Source organism: Bombina bombina, chromosome 12 (genome assembly GCF_027579735.1).
Source record: "Bombina bombina isolate aBomBom1 chromosome 12, aBomBom1.pri, whole genome shotgun sequence".
Classification (NCBI taxonomy): domain Eukaryota; kingdom Metazoa; phylum Chordata; class Amphibia; order Anura; family Bombinatoridae; genus Bombina; species Bombina bombina.
Window position 1 is genome coordinate 82,327,516 of NC_069510.1, and position 17,581 is coordinate 82,345,096.

Consider the following 17,581-nt stretch of genomic DNA (forward strand, 5'->3'; position numbering starts at 1 on the left):
TGATGCTGAAGTTGCATCCTTCAGATTTAAGCTGGAACACCTCCGTATACTGTTAAAGGAGGTTTTGGCTACGTTAGATTACTCAGACAGTCCTGTCGTTGTCAATCCTAAAGAATCTAGTAAACTTAATAAATACTTTGATGTTCCTTCCTCTGTGGAGGTGTTTCCTGTGCCAGACCGTGCTACCGACATTATAGCACAGGAATGGGAGAAACCAGGGGTACCTTTTTCCCCGTCTCCTATCTTTAAAAGAATGTTTCCGGTGGCTGACTCCATTAAAGAGTCTTGGCAATTGGTGCCTAAGGTAGAAAAGGCCATTTATACTCTGAACTACTATTCCTATTGAGGATATCTGCTCTTTTAAAGATCCAATGGACACAAAGCTGGAGGCTTATTTGAAGAAGATGTACATTCATCAAGGCCTCTAATGGCAACCTGCAGTGTGTATTGTTACTGTGACAAGTGCGGCATCCTACTGGTTCGACGCTTTGTCTGATTCTCTTCAGGTAGAGACTCCTTTAGAAGAGATACATGACAGGATTAAGACTCTGAAGGTAGCCAATTCCTTTATTTCTGATGCCTCCATGCAGGTTATTAGACTGGGAGCCAAGATATCTGGCTTTGCTGTTCTAGCCCACAGGGCATTGTGGCTGAAATCTTGGTCAGCAGATGTTTCTTCTAAGTCCAAGTTCCTGACAATTCCTTACAAGGGTAAGACCTTTTTGGTCCTGGTATGGCAGAAATTATTTCTGATATTACGGGTGGAAAAGGGTCTTTTCTACCACAAGACAAGAAGAATAGACCTAAGGGTCGTCAGAGTAATTTTTGTTCCTTTCATAATTTCAAAGGAAAATCCTCCTTGTCTTCTTCCAAGCAGGAACAGTCCAAGCCCTCTTGAAAGCCCAATCAGTCTTGGAACAAGGAAAAGCAATCAATGAAACCCGCAGTTGAATCTAAATCAACATTAAGAGTTTGCCCCCGATCTGGGATCAGATCATATGGGTGGCAGACTTTCTCGGTTTTCTCTGGCTTGGATTTGAGATGTCCAGGATCCTTGGGCTTTGGACATAGTTTCTCAGGGTTACAAATTGGAATTCAAGACTTTTCCTCCAGGGACAGGTTTCACCTCTCAAGATTATCTGCAGACCAGATAAAAAGAGAGGCGTTCTTGAAATGTGTTCAGGATCTTTCTTCCCAGGGAGTGATAGTTCCAGTTCCTGTGCAGGAACAGGGCCTAGGTTTCTATTCCAATCTGTTCGTAGTTCCCAAAAAAGAGGGAACTTTCCGACCTATTCTGGACTTGAAGTGTCTAAACAAATTTCTTAGGGTAGTGTCCTTCAAGGTGGAAACTATTCGTTCCATTCTTCCTTTGTTCCAAGAGGGTCAGTTCATGACAACCATAGACCTGAATGATGCGTATCTTCATATTCCCATTCACAGGGATCATTACAAGTTCCTGAGATTTGCTTTTCTAGACAAGCATTTTCAGTTTGTGGCTCATCCCTTTGGCCTTGCCACAGCTCCCAGAATTTTCTCAAAGGTTCTGGGGGCTCTTTTGGCAGTAATCAGGTCTTGGGGAATTGCTGTGGCCCCATACCTTTATGATATATTGGTTCAGGCGCCATCTTTTCTACAAGCAAACTCTCATACAGAGATCTTGTTGTCTTTTCTACGTTCCCACGGTTGGAAAATGAATCTGGAAAAGAGTTCCCTGGTTCCAGCTACAAGGGTGGTTTTCTTAGGGACCATAATAGATTCCCTAGCTGTGAAGATTTTTCTGACGGAGGTCAAAAATCAAAGATTCTTTCTTCTTGCCTCTCTCTGCAGTCTACTGTTCGGCCATCTGTGGCTCAATGTATGGAGGTAATTGGTCTGATGGTCGCTTTCATGGACATCATTCCCTTTGCTCGATTCCATTTAAGAGCTCTGCAGTTATGTATGCTCAGGCAATGGAACAGAGACCATTCAGATCTCTCTGAGGATAGATCTAGATCAGTCAACAAGAGATTGCCTTCCGTGGTGTCTTTCTCAGGAACATCTGTCTCAGGGTACATGCTTCCGGAGACCTTCCTGGATGATTGTGACCACGGACACTAGCCTGCTGGACTGAGGAGCAGTCTGGGATTCATTAAAGGTGCAAGGACTTTGGACTCGGGAAGAGTCAGCTCTCCCCATAAACATCTTGGAGAACGATTTACAATACGCTGATGGCTTGGCCTCATTTGTCCTTAGCCCGGTTTATCAGGTTCCAGTAGGACAATATAACCTCAGTAGCTTACATCAACCATCAGTGAGGAACTCGGAGTTCCTTAGCCCTGAAGGAGGTGATTCGGATTGTTCAGTGGGCGGAAGTTCACAATTGCTGTCTATCTGCCATCCACATTCCAGGAGTGGACAACTGGGAAGCGGACTTCCTGAGCAGACAGACGTTTCATCCAGGGGAGTGGGCTCTCCATCCGGAGATGTTCTCCAGGTTAACCCTCAAATGCGGGGTGCCGAAATTGGATCTGATGGGGTCTCGACAGAACGCCAAACTTCCAAGGTACGGGTCAAATGATCCGCAGGCCACCCTGATAGATGCTCTGGCGGTTCCTTGGGATTTTAATTTTGCATACCTGTTTCCTCCGTTTGCACTCCTTCCACAAGTCATTGCTCGTATAAATCAGGAGAGAGCATCAGTGATTTTTATAGCCCCTGCGTGGCCTCGCAGGATCTGGTTTGCAGACCTAGTGGAGATGTTGTCTCTTTCACCTTGGAGGTTGCCTCTGAGGAAAGATCTTCTACCTCAAGGCCCATTCCTTCATCCAAATCTCGATTCTCTGAATCTGACTGCTTGGAGATTGAATGCTTAGGGGCCTATTTAACAAAGGTCTGTCGGACCTGATCCGACAGTGTGGATCATGTCTGACAGACCTCGCTGAATGCAGAGAGCAATACGTTCTCTGTATTCAGCATTGCAGCTGCTGGTGCAACGCCGCCCCCTGCAGATTTGCCAGCAGGGGGTGTCAATCAACCCGATCGTACTCGATCGTATTGAATTGCGGCAATGTCTGTCCGCCTGAAGGCTCACCAGAAACACAGGGCCCTTTAAGCTCCATCCGGAGCTTGATAAATGGGCCCCTTAGTCTTGTCTAAGCGTTGTTTTTCTGAGTCGGTCATTGAGACCTTGATTCAGGCTTGTAAGCCTGTTACTAGAAGGATTTACCATAAGATATGGCGTAAATACCTTTATTGGTGTGAATCCAGGGGCTACTCTTGGAGTAGGGTCAGGATTCCTAGAATTTTGGCTTTTCTCCAGGAAGGTCTGGAGAAGGGTTTGTCAGTAAGTACTCTGAAGGGTCGGATTTCGGCACTATATATTTTGTTGCATAAGTGCTTTGCAGACGTGCCAGATGTTTAAGTTTTTTTGTCAGGCACTGGTTAGAATCCGGCCTGTGTTTAAGTCTGTTGCTCCTCCTTGGAGCCTTAACCTTGATCTTAAAGTTCTACAGCAGGCTCCGTTTGAGCCTATGCATTCCATAGATATTAAGTTGTTATCTTGGAAGGTTTTGTTTCTTGTTGCTATCTCTTTTGCTCGGAGAGTCTCAGAACTCTCAATGTTGCAGTGTGATTCGCCTTATCTTATCTTTAATGCTGATAAGGCGGTTCTTCATACTAAGTTAGGTTTCCTTCCTAAAGTTGTTTCGGATAGAAATATTAATCAGGAAATTGTTGTTCCTTCTCTATGTCCTAATCCTTCTTTTCATAAGGAACGTTTGTTGCACAACTTGGATGTTGTGCGTTCTCTTAAATTCTATCTGAAGCCGTGTAAGGTTTTTCGGCTGTCCTCTGCCCTGTTTGTTTGTTTCTCTGGGAAACATAAAGGTCAGAAAGCTACTGCTACCTCTCTCTCTCTCTGGTTGATAAGTATAATTTGTTTGGCTGATGAGACTGCTGGTCAGCAACCTCCTGAGAGAATTGCAGCTCATTCCACAAGAGCTGTCTCATCTTCGTTGGCTTTAAAAAATGAAGCTTCTGTGGAACAGATTTGAAAGGCTGCAACTTGGTCCTCTCTGCACACTTTTTCTAAATTTTACAAATGTTATGCTTTTGCCTTCGGCTGAGGCTTCCTTTGGAAGAAAGGTTCTTCAAGTGGTGGTGCCTTCTGTTTAGGCCTACCTGTCTTATTATCCCTGTGATAGACAAATAACACTAAGCGCCCTCCAAATATAGGACCCGGCTTCGATTTCTTGACTCCTAGCAGTCAAATGGTAAATTAAGAAATGTAAGAATGAAAACCAAAGCGCCACTTAAGGCTCGGTCCACTTAAATCAAAAAATGATAATAACAATAGAAGGATAAATATAAAACACTATCCACTTTAGTTCACATAAATGATGTATCACATAACAAATGTTCTTAAAATATTAGTATAAAAGCGTGGGTCTGTACTTAGACTAAAATAACGATATCTATCGGATTCATGGGAGTCAGTTCTCCTCCGCTTCTGATTGGCTTTAACAAATGCCTATTAACATAAGCGTCTTGACTCCTAATAATAAAACAGTGATTTTGAGAATGAATACCAAAGCACCACTTTGGCTCGTTCCGCTTAAACTAAAAATGATACTACGATAGAAGATTATAAAAACACTATCCACTTTAATTGTTAAAACACTAATTATAACATTAGTATAGAAATATAAAAATGTAGGTCTGCATTTAGACTAAAATAACAGTTACTATTGGAATCGTGGGAGTCAAATCTCCTTCGCTTCTGATTGGCTTGGATAAATGCCTGTTAAATGGGTCGACCCAAAACGGTTTAAAATGCCGTCTGCAGTTCTTTGGCAAACTGCAAATGATAAACTAATAAACTGTGCGCTGGGTTAAACCCTGTGTGTTTAACCAAACAATCTAGTGAGTAAATATTGAATAATTATACAGACGTCTAAAATATAAATCTTCAAATGTCTGGAGCTTAGATAATAGAAAAAACAATGTATCAAAAGATAACTGTTGAATAAAAATATAGAAACGTGAAATACAAAATTCCTGTGATATACAATTGTGGCGTGAATGTCTCAAAACACAACAAAATAGCAAAATAATTATAGCGTGAATGTCTCAAAACACAACAAAATAATTGTAGCGTGAATGTCTCAAAACACAACAAAATAAATTAAATTAGAATTCAACCTGTGCTGTGCAGTTTTAAAGTCAGGTGATAGACAAGGAAAAAAAAAGGAAAAAATGACAGTGGCCACTGTGGAAATGAAAAATAATAAAAATTCAAAATTAAAATTATGCAGTTTAATCCACCATATAATGCTCCTTGGGGCTCCTTGAGACCTAAAATTATAAAGTTCTCCTTTGATGTTCCTGTGGATGCTACAGGAGCCAGATAATAAGGTCCGAACTCCTCGGGTTTCCCAAATTTGAGTTTTCCCGCGACGGTACCTAGAAATAAAGAAACACTAATAGTGCAGACGGTTTACTTAATCTTTTACCAATAGGAAACGTACTTACCAGTCGACGCGTTTCGGTCTATGCTAGACCTTTATCAAGACTGGTTTTAGTTAGATATTTACTCCTCTTTTATACTCATCTAAACAATATAGACCGGAAGTGGTTGCTTACTCCTTCCGGTTTCGAGTGTTACATAGATTCTTATTTAGATCCGTATTTTCTAAGTAATTGTTATATAAATAGCCTTGTGTATAGTTTTCCGAATTACCGTTTTCTGCGTCTCTGTAAAATTGATCTATTCTAGTTTTTAGGTGACACGGAGTAGTACTGCCGTGATATTCTACATCCGGTGTCTTAAGCTGGACTACTTCCGGTCTTTCTACGATAACAATAATATACCATTGTTGTATAATCCATCTCATGATGAAGAGTGTTTTCACATAGTCTTTTTCATACATACAGGTTTTCAGTACAACCATCTCTTTCCATCTAGTTACAGATATTATAGTTTTTTTCATAAGTATAAGTTTATTTATACTAACATAGTCATTCCGTTTGCATATTCAGATATCTTATTCAACCTATTTCCAGATGCTGTTGTCACCTGATAGTCCACTTTAAAGCGGATCTTGCATTTTTATCAACAAAATTGTTATCAAGGGGGCTGTTAGTTTTACTCATATATATCCTTTGTCTATGTTCATATCGTTCTATTCTGAATAAACGGAAGGAGAGATGTGCCTTTTCCTTATATTCATAAATGGCAATGTGGAGATATATTCTCGTATTATTATCAACAAGATTATTATCAAGGGGGTTATTCGTTTCACTCCTATATATCCTTTGTCTATATTCATATTATTCCATTATGAATGAAAGTAACGAAAGGTGTACCTTATCCTTACATTCATAAATGGCAGTGTGGGGATTTACTTTCCCTAATGATTCAGATCCTTTTGTTCAGGGACGTCTGCGCTTGTTTTATATAAGGTGCATACAGGGATGGGTCTGTGGAGGCATAAATATCTCATAAGTTTTTGATCTTTAAAATTAGAGTCATCTTCTATTTCTATTTAACCAAGATAGGTTATTCTTATGTAGGGATTGGTGTGTCGTAATTTAAAGGGTCTTATTGGCCCTTAATTTTTAGACCGTGCCTCTATTCCCCCTATATAGGTGGGTGTTTTATATGGTTATTTTCTTATAGTTATTCGGTCTTCAATAACTTGGTATTCCTGTTTTTTCAATAGAGCTCAAATGTTCTTTTTTCAATAGAGCTCAAATGTTCTATATTATTAACCAATTCTCCTTTTGATGAGGACTGTTTGCTCCGATATATTTTATGTATATATGGTGGTCTGTTCTAATACCCTAGATCTAATACCATAGAAGCAAAAGAAGGGAGATTGGAAACATCAACGCACTTTAAAAATGTAGACAGCAACAACTATATACATAAGGAAAGCTGTCACCATATTAAATGGAAGAACAACATCCCAAAAGGACAGTTGCTACGGATGAGAAAGAATTGCTCCGACACCTCAAAATGGGAGGAACAAGCCTTATTAATCAAAGGAAAATTTATAGAGAGAGGATACGATGAAGAAATGCTGGAACAGAAAATAGAGGAAGTCAGAAAAATTGACAGAAAAAATCTGACTAAATATAAAGAAAAAGAAAAAGTCAAAGAGAATTCAATCGAGAACAGCTATAATATAGCAATGATAACTGAATATAGTGACAACAAACAAATAATAGAAACATCTTCCGGAAACACTGGGCATTGCTAAGGGATGATGACGTCATAGGAGACAAGCTGCCAGAATATCCGAGGTTTATATACAGGAAAACGAAGAATCTAAAAACCAAACTGGCACCTAGCCTCCAAAAAAAAAGCAAAGGGGGAATACAGGATGTATATGGGAAAAAGGTAAAAGGATTCTATCCCTGTCACACGTGTAAAGCGTGTAAATGTGGTACCAAAACAACTACATTTATCTCCAATAACACCAAGGAAGAGTTTAGAATACAAGATCTGATACGCTGTCAAGACAAGGGGGTCATTTATTTACTACAATGTCCGTGTGGACTCCAGTATGTCGGACAGACGTCCAGAATTCTGAGAGACAGAATTCGGGAGCATCTGCTAATGATTGAAAAACTAAATATGGATACACCCCTCTACCAGCATTTTACAACTAAACATCATGGGAATATTAAAACACTACAATATATAGGAATTCAAAAGATAACAAAAAATTGGAGAGGAGGTAACTTTGAAAAGTTACTCCTAACTAATGAGTCTAAATGGATATTTCAAATTGACTGCCTGTTTCCAAGAGGCCTTAACAATAAAGAAGACCTTTCACATCTTATAAACCCCTAAAAAAGTAGCGTATATCAGAGAAAGTGATTCTAAATATGGTGAAAGACATATGTAGATAAGACAGGAGCAAATGAAGATTCATTTATCAAAACCACTTCAGCTAGTCTCATCCGCCATATATAAACCATCGAAGTGAACTGGACTCACATATGCCACAGAAGTGAAATATACCCCCTGTCTCATCCTATAGCTTTAACTGTTATCTTCACTTGTCTACTCTTAAGACTAATCCAAAAGAAAGACACAACCCTCTCTATAATTAAATATGCTTCTATAAAAACTTAGAACCCCTAACAAATCCATAATTAGGGTCTGAATTATTCAACATCAATACCAGAACGTCAGAAGCAACTTTCTCCATCATATAAGAGAAAAATTAGATACACACAGTTAAAATATAAGAAAAGTTTCCCCAAAGATGAACAATCAGATAGATGGTGAAGATCTCTTGATCATCTTAAACAGACCTATTAACATATGAAAGATATAGATCTGAGCATGGGCCCAAAACAACCATTTTAAAAGTTTTTTGAAAAAAGTTTTTTTAAAAATTTATGTAAGAAAATAGTAATGATTAAATATCACGTACCCCCATATAGTAATATGACGCCAATTAAAGAAAGAAAATAGGAAGATCTAAGGTCAGTTACACTTAGATAAGTAATGCCATACTACCTTATAATTCATTTTGACAGAATAAAAATTCTAAGGTCCCTAGTAAAGGTAGTAAGACTCAACATACCGAAATTGAGAACAGTTATAAACTATACCTCTAATACTGAATAGCCCTATCCATAAATTTAAAACTTGATGTCTTGGCCTCTGCATTATTTGGATGATTGGAAACATCTAAAACGTATATTAATTTTTGAATGTCAAATATTTCTATCACATATATTTTTAAACATTTACGACTTGATGATTTGGCTTCTTCATGATTCTGATAATTGGAAGCACCAAGAGAAATAGGGTAATATAATATTCAGAATACCATTATAATATCAAGAGAATGGTAAGGAAATCTAGGGTATTAGAACAGACCACCATATATACATAAAATATATCGGAGCAAACAGTCCTCATCAAAAGGAGAATTGGTTAATAATATAGAACATTTGAGCTCTATTGAAAAAAGAACATTTGAGCTCTATTGAAAAAACAGGAATACCAAGTTATTGAAGACCGAATAACTATAAGAAAATAACCATATAAAACACCCACCTATATAGGGGGAATAGAGGCACGGTCTAAAAATTAAGGGCCAATAAGACCTTTTAAATTACGACACACCAATCCCTACATAAGAATAACCTATCTTAGTTAAATAGAAATAGAAGATGACTCTAATTTTAAAGATCAAAAACTTATGAGATATTTATGCCTCCACAGACCCATCCCTGTATGCACCTTATATAAAACAAGCGCAGACGTCCCTGAACAAAAGGATCTGAATCATTAGGGAAAGTAAATCCCCACACTGCCATTTATGAATGTAAGGATAAGGTACACCTTTCGTTCCTTTCATTCATAATGGAATAATATGAATATAGACAAAGGATATATAGGAGTGAAACGAATAACCCCCTTGATAATAATCTTGTTGATAATAATACGAGAATATATCTCCACATTGCCATTTATGAATATAAGGAAAAGGCACATCTCTCCTTCCGTTTATTCAGAATAGAACGATATGAACATAGACAAAGGATATATATGAGTAAAACTAACAGCCCCCTTGATAACAATTTTGTTGATAAAAATGCAAGATCCGCTTTAAAGTGGACTATCAGATGACAACAGCATCTGGAAATAGGTTGAATAAGATATCTGAATATGCAAACGGAATGACTATGTTAGTATAAATAAACTTATACTTATGAAAAAAACTATAATATCTGTAACTAGATGGAAAGAGATGGTTGTACTGAAAACCTGTATGTATGGAAAAGACTATGTGAAAACACTCTTCATCATGAGATGGATTATACAACAATGGTATATTATTGTTATTGTAGAAAGACCGGAAGTAGTCCAGCTTAAGACACCGGATGTAGAATATCACGGCAGTACTACTCCGTGTCACCTAAAAACTAGAATAGATAAATTTTACAGAGACGCAGAAAACGGTAATTCGGAAAACTATACACAAGGCTATTTATATAACAATTACTTAGAAAATACGGATCTAAATAAGAATCTATGTAACACTCGAAAACCGGAAGGAGTAAGCAACCACTTCCGGTCTATATTGTTTAGATGAGTATAAAAGAGGAGTAAATATCTAACTAAAACCAGTCTTGATAAAGGTCTAGCATAGACCGAAACGCGTCGACTGGTAAGTACGTTTCCTATTGGTAAAAGATTAAGTAAACCGTCTGCACTATTAGTGTTTCTTTATTTCTAGGTACCGTCGCGGGAAAACTCAAATTTGGGAAACCCGAGGAGTTCGGACCTTATTATCTGGCTCCTGTAGCATCCACAGGAACATCAAAGGAGAACTTTATAATTTTAGGTCTCAAGGAGCCCCAAGGAGCATTATATGGTGGATTAAACTGCATAATTTTAATTTTGAATTTTTATTATTTTTCATTTCCACAGTGGCCACTGTCATTTTTTCCTTTTTTTTTCCTTGTCTATCACCTGACTTTAAAACTGCACAGCATAGGTTGGATTCTAATTTAATTTATTTTGTTGTGTTTTGAGACATTCACGCTACAATTATTTTGTTGTGTTTTGAGACATTCACGCTATAATTATTTTGCTATTTTCTTGTGTTTTGAGACATTCACGCCACAATTGTATATCACAGGAATTTTGTATTTCACGTTTCTATATTTTTATTCAACAGTTATCTTTTGATACATTGTTTTTCTATTATCTAAGCTCCAGACATTTGAAGATTTATATTTTAGACGTCTGTATAATTATTCAATATTTACTCACTAGATTGTTTGGTTAAACACACACAGGCCCATTTATCAAGCTCCGTATGGAGCTTGAAGGGCCGTGTTTCTGGCGAGTCTTTAGACTCGCCAGAAACACAACTTATGAAGCAGCGGTCAAAAGACCGCTGCTCCATAACCCTGTCCGCCTGCTCTGAACAGGCGGACAGGAATCGCCAGACATCAACCCGATCGAATACGATCGGGTTGATTGACAGCTCCCTGCTGGCGGCCGATTGGCCGCGAGTCAGCAGGGGGCGGCGTTGCACCAGCAGCTCTTGTGAGCTGCTGGTGCAATGTTAAATGCGGAGAGCGTATTGCTCTCCGCATTTAGCGAGGTCTTGCGGACCTGATCCGCAGTGTCGGATCAGGTCCGCAAGACCTTTGATAAATGGGCCTGACAGGGTTTAACCCAGCGCACAGTTTATTAGTTTATCATTTGCAGTTTGCCAAAGAACTGCAGACGGCATTTTAAACCGTTTTGGGTCGACCCATTTAACAGGCATTTATCCAAGCCAATCAGAAGCGAAGGAGATTTGACTCCCACGATTCCAATAGTAACTGTTATTTTAGTCTAAATGCAGACCTACATTTTTATATTTTTATACTAATGTTATAATTAGTGTTTTAACAATTAAAGTGGATAGTGTTTTTATAATCTTCTATCGTAGTATCATTTTTAGTTTAAGCGGAACGAGCCTAAGTGGTGCTTTGGTATTCATTCTCAAAATCACTGTTTTATTATTAGGAGTCAAGACGCTTATGTTAATAGGCATTTGTTAAAGCCAATCAGAAGCGGAGGAGAACTGACTCCCATGAATCCGATAGATATCGTTATTTTAGTCTAAGTACAGACTCACGCTTTTATACTAATATTTTAAGAACATTTGTTATGTGATACATCATTTATGTGAACTAAAGTGGATAGTGTTTTATATTTATCCTTCTATTGTTATTATAATTTTTTTATTTAAGTGGACCGAGCCTTAAGTGGCGCTTTGGTTTTCATTCTTACATGTCTTATTTTCCCTCCCTTGTCATCCGTGTCCTCTAGCTTGGGTATTGGTTCTTTCTAGTAATTGAGGACATCATGGACTCACCATATCTTATGAAAGAAAACAAAATTTATGCTTACCTGATAAAAAAAATTATTTCCGGATATGGTGAATCCACGACCCCACCCTTTTTGTTTTACAACAGTTATTTTGTCTAAACCTCAGGCACTTCTACACCTTTGTGTTATTCCTTGTTCCATTTCATTTCAGTCGAATGACTGGGGGTTATGGAAAGGGGAGTGACACTTAAAGGGCCACCAAACCCAAAATCTTTCTTTCATGATTCAAATAGAACATACAAATTTAAACAACATTAAAATTTACTTCTATTATTTATTTTGCTTATTTTTTTTTAGATATCCTTATTTGAAGAAAAAGCAATGCACATGGGTGAGCCAATCACATGAGGCTTCTATGTGCAGCAACCAATCAGCAGCTACTGAGCATATCTAGATATGCTTTTCAGCAAATAATATCAAGAGAATAAAACAAATTAGATAATAGAAGTAAATTAGAAATATGTTTAAAAATGCATTCTCTTTCTAAATCATGAAAGAAAAAATGTGGGTTTCATGTCCCTTTAACAGCTTGGCTGTGGTGCTCTTTGCCTCCTCCGGCTGGCCAGAAATGATATCTCACTAGTAATTGAGGATGTTGTGGACTCACCAGATCCGGAAAGAAATACATTTATCAGGTAAGCATAAATTTTGTTTTTAGAACATTAAATATTATGAGCATATAAATTTATAATATGCTACTACAGATGAAAGGGATATTCCGGTTAAAATTTTAGTTCACACAGATAAATTACTTCATTGAATAGAAACATATTTGCATAATACCTGTATTGGCAAAAATGCTTCTAGAAAAAGTTATCACTGTTTTAGTGTTAGCATTTTTCTCTGCACGTGCATGTGAAGCAGAGCTAGATATTTTCAGTGCACCAGCATTTTAAATACTGCAGCTGCTTAGAGCACCAGTGCAGCTTGTATCATGTCAGCAAATAACAAACAGAGTCACTACCACATGTTACAAGCACCTAGCAAGTGCTGTGTTTAAAATTCTAGTGCACGGTGCATACTTAAATACACTTCTAAAACATCTATAGTTTTTTTTACAAGCATTTTTGCCAATACATGTATATTACAAAAATGCTTCTTTTCAGAACTGATATGACCCGTTCTGATTTCAATTTTGGCTAGAATGTCCCTTTAAAGTCTTAAAGGACCAGTCAACACAGTAGATTTGCATAATCAACAAATGCAAGATAACAAGACAATGCAATAGCACTTAGTCTGAACTTTAAATGAGTAGTAGATTTTTTCTGACAATTTTAAAAGTTATGTCTTTTTCCACTCCCCCTGTACCATGTGACAGCCATCAGCCAATCACAAATTCATACATGTACCATGTGACAGCCATTCACAAATGCATTCACACTTATTCTTTCACATGCTCAGTAGGAGCTCAAAAACTTTAAATATAAAAAGACTGTAAACATTTTGTTAATGGAAGTAAATTGGAAAGTTGTTTAAAATGGCATGCTCTATCGGTATAATTAAAGTTTAATTTTGATTGAGTGTCCCTTTAAATTATAATTCTTTAGTAATTTATAGAAAATTAATATAAGTAAATTAAAGTTACAACATTTTACATTGCATTTGTGTGACTGGAAATTCCATGTATGCCGGCTCCCTGTATCACATCTCTTTTCTCACTTTGTTCAAACATAACAGAAAGAAACAAACAATCTTCTATGTAAACCACTAATATATGTTCAAAAGAAAAGTTTATGATTATGAATAGAGAAAACTTAATTAAAGGACCTTTAAATACAGCAGAATTGCCTTATCAACCAATGTGTAATAACAAGATGATACTATTACACTTAGGGGCCTATTTAAGAACGTGCGAGCGGACATGATCCGATATTGCGGATCATGTCCTCTGCACATTGATAAATGCAGACAGCATTACGCTCTCAGCATTTATCATTGCACCAGCAGTTCTTGTGAACTGCTGGTGCAATACCATCCCCTGCAGATTTGCGGCCAATCGACCACTAGTAGGGGGTGTCACACAACCCAATCGTATTCGATCGGGTTGATTTCTGGCGATTCCTGTCCGCGGCCTCAGAGCAGGTGGACAGGAAATGGAGCAGCAGTCTTTAGACCGCTGCTTCATAACTTGTGTTTCCGGCGAGCCTAAAGACTCACCAGAAACACGGGGCATCAAGCTCTGTACAGGGCTTGATAAATAGGCCCCTTACTCTGAATGTCAAATGAGAAGTAGATATTTTTCTAAAAAAAAAATAAAATGTGCCTACTTGTCCCTTCCCTGTATCATGTGACAGCTATCAGCCAATTACAAGATGTATATACATATATAGGGGCCGATTTATTAAGGGCCGAATGACCCTGAATTCCCCAGGAGTTAAGAAGCAGCGGTCATAAAACCGCTGCACCATAAATCGTACGCTTCCTCTGAGGCTGCAGACATCAATCCGCCTGATCGAATACGATCGGGTTGATTGACACCCCCTGATTGGCCGCAAATCTGGGCGGCATTGCATACACAGTTCACCAGAACTGCTTGTGCAATGTAAAATGCCGACAGTATATGCTGTGGCATTCAGCGATGTCGGGTGGACATGTCCGTCCAACTGTTAATAAATCGGCCCCATACTGTTAACTCTTGCACATGCTCAGTAGGAGCTGGTGCCTCAGAAAGTGTGAATATAAAAAAAACTGTGCACAATTTAAAGATGGAAGTGAATTGAAAGTTTTTTTTTAAAATTGCATGCACTATCTGAATCATGAAAGTTTAATTTTAACTTTAATGTTCCCTTTTTGTATCCACTTTTATGGAACCATATCCAAGGAGACTGTGCCTTGGAAAACTTTCAGTATATGTTTGGCAGACTATATCAAGTGTAAATGGTGTATCCAGGCGCCAACAATGGAGGCTAAGGTTAAAACTAATTGATAATATTCAATCGTGGCAATTCCTCTATTGTAAACAGTATTAATATAAATTTATTAAAACATGAACATAAAATCTAGCAGAAAAGCATGGATCCACGCTAAAAGATTTAAAAATTTAAAATTTAAAATTTACATAAAAACAATAAACTTAGACTGTATGCAGGGTAATCATAAAAATTATACAATGGTCTCTTAAAGCTAATAAGTGCAGTGATGCGTGTGAGAGCTTCCGCTCCACACTGCGAGTACAAGATAGTCCAAGTAGTGGTGGCAGTGATAAAAGATAAATAAATAAGACTCCTGTGAACAATAAAAAAATATTGTGAAAAGTCAATCCTGTCAAAAACAAAAATTTCACTCCTGTGTGAGAAAAAAATCACTCCTGTGAAAAAAATAATAATAACTCAACTCAGTTTGCAAAATTATAATGTCAATCCTGTGACTCAATGATGTCTAATGTTTGCTGTGCTTTGTTGTTTATCCTTTTGATGCCGTGTTTTTTTTTGTGATGTGTGTTGCAAAGTTGTATAACAAGTGATAGAACAAAATTAGAAAAAAATAGAAAAAAATGCAGGGAAAAAATGTGAAGAAAGTGCCCTTTGGAGACTGAGCTCCGGATATAAAAATTAACGATACTCTAGGAACAACAAACAAATGCTGCCAACTGATAACCTGTGGGAAAAAATAAAACACAATGTGTAGAAAATTCCTCAAATGTACCCTCCTAATGGAATAGAGCTTACCAGGTCTACGCGTTTCGGCCTTTCCTAGGCCTTTATCAAGACTGAAGGTAAGCTGTATGTTTGGGCCTTATATAGGGGATTCCAAACTATAACCGGAAGTGTCATTTATCAATGACTTCCGGTTTTTCGTTAAAATGGTATTCCATATTATGTATTAGATTGGTTTGTAAAATCAATACTTCGTATCTTGTGATATATAATAGACATTTTACATGCCAAATGAAGTCATTAAAGGCTGCCTTAGATTCCTAAAATTATAGGGGCTGCCAAAACATAGATTAGATTGTGTATCTCCACTCCAAGCACAAGCCCAGATTCTCTCCCCTCTAGGTATAAGTCTCTATATGAAACATAAGCAAATTACATCTGTACGAGACAAGTAGCCTAGTGGGGTACCTCTATCCAAAAACAACTAGAGGCCAGCCAAACCGTTTGGAATAAATATAGAAAAATTAATTTCTTTGCATACTTACTAACATGGATGTAACCCATCCTTTCTCCCCTTTGCATTTAAGGCAACCCCTATAATTTTAGGAATCTAAGGCAGCCTTTACAATTTGAACATTTAAGTACATAGTACAGCCAATGGCAATTTAGCGTCCTCTAACAGTTTGTGATCCATAAGTGAAGTAAGTACAAACAATCTATGAGAATAGACAGTGAGACGCCTCTTTTAGCTTTGAATCATAATTCATATCTTTTTTAGCTCAGTTTCGCAGTTACCCTCATAGTATAGTCCAGCACGGTCAAAAAAGAACCAAAAAAGAATGAAGGAGCAGACCACTCTCCCATTTGAAGTCAATTAACATATCAGCGTGCACTAAAGGACATGTAGCGCACCCCTTTGTAATTTATCTCATTGTAACAGAACGCAACAATTGAATAAACATTGCCAGTATTCTGGTTTTATTATAACCACCCCTTTTTTCTGCCCATACAATTCATCATTTTGATCTCCAAGTCCTTCTTAGAGCATAATGAGCTCACAGTTATGGATATAACATCAATTGAAATCAACATCAATTGAAATCAACCCTGAGTGGATAAAAGAGGATATAATTTCCAGGGGCAATGAAATATATATTTCATTTATCCTCTTTTAAATTTCTTTTAAATTTCTTCTAATCCTCTGTTAAGTGTACATGGCTTATAAACAAAGCTTACAATGGATTAAGCTAAACTAAAGAATTACCTCCATTTTTCTATCCTTTTAAAGTCTAAATATACAAGCCATAAAAATATTCTTTTATCCTAGTGAGGATCCAATGAGAAGTGGATAGACTAGGAATAGTAACGTTGATAACATAAAAAAACAAACTACACACAAAGATATTATATCACAGTCTTCCTTAGCCCCCAAGATCGTGTACTTGTGAAATAAGCAGAACAAAGTCAGCAAATTTTTTTTTATAGGAGTATATTACCCCTAGCCTATCAGTATGCTACTTTATAAGCAAACTATTTCCCCCTATGAATACCAAAAGAAGAAGTCCCACATATGTAGTATAAAGGAATAATCCAGTATAGAGTATAGCTTTATGTCAACAAAAAAACATACAGGCAAATGTAGATTCGTTTAATAGACATATGGGTGGATTAAAAAGATCCAACAACCCCACTTTCAAGCACACGCAAATGTGAGAAGTCGTTTACAAGTATTAAACTATTGATTGTTCGTTTACAAATATCAAACTATCTTTCGCTATTCATATAACTCTCCTATTTTTTCTTTAGCCATCTGTCACTCTCTGTTAGGAATAACGTCAGTGAAAATGACTTGCATATCCAATCAAATTACATATAACAGATACACCTCCGCTATTTACACGAATCAAATCTCTCCAATAGGGCTTATCCTCTGAGTCTATCACCAGTGCCAACTAGTGGTGACGTCATGACCAATAGGGACTTCCGAAAATCGGAACCCAATTTAACAACAACATCACAAACTGAGATAAACAGTAACTGATCAGCCATTATAACATAATAGGCCAGCCGAAATTGGTTGTTTGGATAATAA